This window comes from Oncorhynchus gorbuscha, linkage group LG10 (genome assembly GCF_021184085.1).
Source record: "Oncorhynchus gorbuscha isolate QuinsamMale2020 ecotype Even-year linkage group LG10, OgorEven_v1.0, whole genome shotgun sequence".
Lineage (NCBI taxonomy): Eukaryota > Metazoa > Chordata > Actinopteri > Salmoniformes > Salmonidae > Oncorhynchus > Oncorhynchus gorbuscha.
This window is the reverse complement of record NC_060182.1, coordinates 3,725,490-3,730,299: the sequence shown is the minus strand read 5'-3', so window position 1 is coordinate 3,730,299 and position 4,810 is coordinate 3,725,490. Positions and strand designations below refer to the sequence as shown.

The 4,810-nt window shown below is 38.3% G+C and overlaps 1 protein-coding gene across 1 annotated transcript in view; it reads right to left on the bottom strand.

Annotated features, from left to right (window-relative positions):
- LOC124045459 (transcription factor E3-like) overlaps positions 1-1,124 on the bottom strand; it is a 36,007-nt gene extending 34,883 nt beyond the window's left edge. The window contains exon 1 of the mRNA XM_046364764.1: positions 1,037-1,124. The gene's annotated coding sequence lies outside the window, so the exon portion shown is untranslated. The remainder of the gene's footprint in view (positions 1-1,036) is intronic.
- Between the last annotated feature and the right edge of the window lie 3,686 nt (positions 1,125-4,810).

Below are 4,810 nucleotides of genomic sequence, written 5' to 3'. Positions count from 1 at the left end.
TTTATATGTGTATGTGTGTGTGTATGTGTGTGTTTATATGTGTATATGTGTATATGTGGTCAATAATATGTGTGTGTGTGTCAGTAACATACAGGTGAGTGACATACAGGTCAGTAATGAGTGAACTGAGTCAGGTCAGTAATGAGTGAGTGAACTACAGGTCAGTGACATACAGGTCAGTAATATACAACTACAGATCAGTAACATACAGGTCAGTAATATGTGTACAGGTCAGTATACAGGTCAGTAATATACAACTTCAGGTCAGTAACATACAACTACAGTCAGTAACATACAGGTCAGTAATATACAACTGTGATCAGTAACATACAGGTCAGTAATATGTGTACAGATCAGTAACATACAGGTCAGTAACATACAACTGATCAGTAACATACAACTACAGGTCAGTAACATACAGGTCAGTAATATGTGGTCAGTAACATACAACTACAGGTCTACAGTGTAATATACAACTACAGATCAGTAACATACAGGTCAGTAATATACAACTACAGGTCAGTAACATACAGGTCAGTAATATACAACTACAGGTCAGTAACATACAGGTCAGTAATATGTGTGTGGTCAGTAACATGTGTGTGTGTCAGTAACATACAGGTCAGTAATATACAACTGATGTAACATATGTGTCATGTAATGTGTGTGAGTCAGTAAGTGACTACAGTGAGTAACATACAGGTCAGTAATGAACTACAGATGAGTGAGTGATGAGTGAGTGAGTAATATACAACTGGGTCAGTAACATAGTGTAATATGGGTGTGTCAGTGTATGGGTAATGTGTATGGGTGTGTGTGTGAGTGTGTATGGGTGTGTGTGTGAGTACAGTGTCAGTAACATGTGTCAGTAGTGTGTATGGGTGTGTGTGTGTGAGTGTGTAGGGTCAGTAACATACAGGTCAGTAATATGTAACTATGGGTGTGTGTGTGTGTGTGTGTGTGTAGGTCAGTAACATACAGGTCAGTAATGTGTATGGGTGATCAGTAACATACAGGTCAGTAATATACAATTCACCTCAGAGTGATGGGCTGGCTCTTCAGCTGGTAGAAGGTATCAGAGTCTGAAGGGAGGATGCTCTCAACCTCGATATCTGCTACTATCCCCTACAGACTCAGGGAGTAATATACAACTACAGAGAACATACAGGTCTCCACACTGTAACATACAACTACAGAAACACAACAACACAGATCAGTAACACAGGTCAGTAATATACAACTACAGGTCAAACATACATAACATACAGGTACAACTACAGGTCAGTAACATACAACTACAGGTCAGTAACATACAACTACAGGTCAGTAACATACAACTACAGGTCAGTAACATACAACTACAGGTCAGTAACATACAACAAATATACAACTACAGGTCAGTAACATACAACTACAGTCAGGTCAGTAACATACAACTACAGGTCACAGGTCAGTAATATACAACTACAGGTCAGTAACATACAACTACAGGTCAGTAACATACAACTACAGGTCAGTAACATACAACTACAGGTCAGTAATATACAACTACAGATCAGTAACATACAGGTCAGTAATATACAACTACAGGTCAGTAACATACAACTACAGGTCAGTAACATACAACAGTAATATACAACTACAGGTCAGTAACATACAGGTCAGTAACATACAACTACAGGTCAGTAACATACAACTACAGGTCAGTAACATACAACTACAGGTCAGTAACATACAGGTCAGTAACATACAACTACAGGTCAGTAACATACAACTACAGGTCAGTAATATACAACTACAGATCAGTAACATACAGGTCAGTAATATACAACTACAGGTCAGTAACATACAACTACAGGTCAGTAACATACTACAGGTCAGTAACATACAACTACAGGTCAGTAACATACAGGTCAGTAACATACAACTAGTAACAGGTCAGTAACATACAACTACAGGTCAGTAACATACAACTACAGGTCAGTAACATACAACTACAGGTCAGTAACATACAACTACAGGTCAGTAACATACAACAGTAACATACAGGTCAGTAACATACAACTACAGGTCAGTAACATACAACTACAGGTCAGATCAGTAACATACAACTACAGGTCAGTAACATACAACTACAGGTCAGTAACATACAACTACAGGTCAGTAACATACAACTACAGGTCAGTAACATACAGGTCAGTAACATACAACTACAGGTCAGTAACATACAACTACAGGTCAGTAACATACAGGTCAGTAACATACAACTACAGGTCAGTAACATACAACTACAGGTCAGTAACATACAGGTCAGTAACATACAACTACAGGTCAGTAACATACAACTACAGGTCAGTAACATACAACTACAGGTCAGTAACATACAACTACAGGTCAGTAACATACAACTACAGGTCAGTAACATACAACTACAGGTCAGTAACATACAACTACAGGTCAGTAACATACAGGTCAGTAATATACAACTACAGATCAGTAACATACAGGTCAGTAATATACAACTACAGGTCAGTAACATACAACTACAGGTCAGTAACATACAACTACAGGTCAGTAACATACAACTACAGGTCAGTAACATACAACTACAGGTCAGTAACATACAGGTCAGTAACATACAACTACAGGTCAGTAACATACAGGTCAGTAATATACAACTACAGGTCAGTAACATACAACTACAGGTCAGTAACATACAACTACAGGTCAGTAACATACAGGTCAGTAACATACAACTACAGGTCAGTAACATACAACTACAGGTCAGTAACATACAACAACAGTCAGTAACATACAACTACAGGTCAGTAACATACAACTACAGGTCAGTAACATACAACTACAGGTCAGTAACATACAGGTCAGTAACATACAACTACAGGTCAGTAACATACAGGTCAGTAATATACAACTACAGGTCAGATCAGTAACATACAACTACAGGTCAGTAACATACAACTACAGATCAGTAACATACAACTACAGATCAGTAACATACAACTACAGGTCAGTAACATACAACTACAGGTCAGTAACATACAACTACAGGTCAGTAACATACAACTACAGGTCAGTAACATACAGGTCAGTAACATACAACTACAGGTCAGTAACATACAGGTCAGTAATATACAACTACAGGTCAGATCAGTAACATACAACTACAGATCAGTAACATACAACTACAGATCAGTAACATACAACTACAGGTCAGTAACATACAACTACAGAGCAGTAATATACAACTACAGGTCAGTAACATACAGTGGGGCAAAAAAAAAAATTTTCAGCCACCAATTGTGCAAGTTCTCCCACTTAAAAAGATGAGAGGCCTGTAATTTTCACCATAGGTACACTTCAACTATGACAGACAAAATGAGGGAAAAAATCCAGAAAATCACATTGTAGGATTTTAAATTAATTTATTTGCAAATTATGGTGGGAAATAAGTATTTCCATACGCACAAAAAGCTTTTCTCTTTTTTTTAAACATCCCAGTTAGTGAGCATTTCCCCTTTGCCAAGATATATATCCACCTGATAGGTGTGGAATATCAATAAGCTGATTAAACAGCATGATCATTACACAGGTGCACCTTGTGCTGGGGACAAAAGGCCAGTAAAATGTACAGTTTTTGTCTCACAACACAATGCTACAGATGTCTAAAGTTTTGAAGGAGCACGCAAATGGCATGCTGACTGCAGGAATGTCCACCAGAGCTGTTGCCAGAAAATTGAATGTTCATTTCACTACCATAAACCGCCTCCAACGTTGTTTTAGAGAATTTACAGTAAGTTCAACCAGACTAAAAACTCTGGGCCACATGTAACCATGCCAGCCCAGGACTTCCATATCCGGCCTCCTGGCTCCCCATGGCTGCTCCCCTGCCCAGTCATGTAAAATCCATAGATTATGGCCTTAATAAGATTCTTTATTTTTTAATTGACTGATTTCCTTATATAACTGTAATTCAGTAAAAATGTTACATATGTATTATTGTTTAATATACATTATAGCAGGTCTCGTCAGTAGCCTAGGCTGAGAGGATGAAAAATAGATCCATAAACACCAACCCCGGATGCCAAGCAGACGTTCACAGAATGTCAACACAGAAACACCGCCAAGATGTCTTGTTCTAGAATTACCACCGACGAATGACACCGCGACGACCGAACCAAATACGAGCTCATATTAGTATTTATGAATATTATAATATGAAAACAATAATATATCCGACTCACCAATAAATGAATAAGTAGTCCCGTTGCCTTCAGGAGAAAAATAACTGAAAGCCCGTCAGCTTGAAACCCGAGTAATGGAATTCCATAACCGGTCCTTAGTGGGGAAATATTCCAGTCTCACAATAAGACTTATGCAGAAAAATGAGAATTAGTTTGTCAAAACAGAAATGTCGTTGTTTTGTTTTAATGTGTAGAATAGGAAGCCATGTTGTCATCATAAAGAGGAGGATGTAGCCTTCTGCGCCGCTCAACGGTTCAATAGACAAAACAAAACATTTATATAAACCTCCTCAACATTCAACTAGGTCCCAACCAAAAATATGTTGTTTTTTTGCCTCGGCGATCAAATGACCATTAGACAATAACATCTAAAAAGCGCCCTTTGTATATCCAAAGAAATTGGCTTGTTACATCGTATTAATTGCTGAGGCTCCAGCGCGACAAAATGACAGGCATCCGTAGAGAGCGGCTACAAATAGGAAGCAAGTGAACTAAACCCATTACTACCCGGACTACTATAAATCACGCACCAACTTTCTGTCGAATGA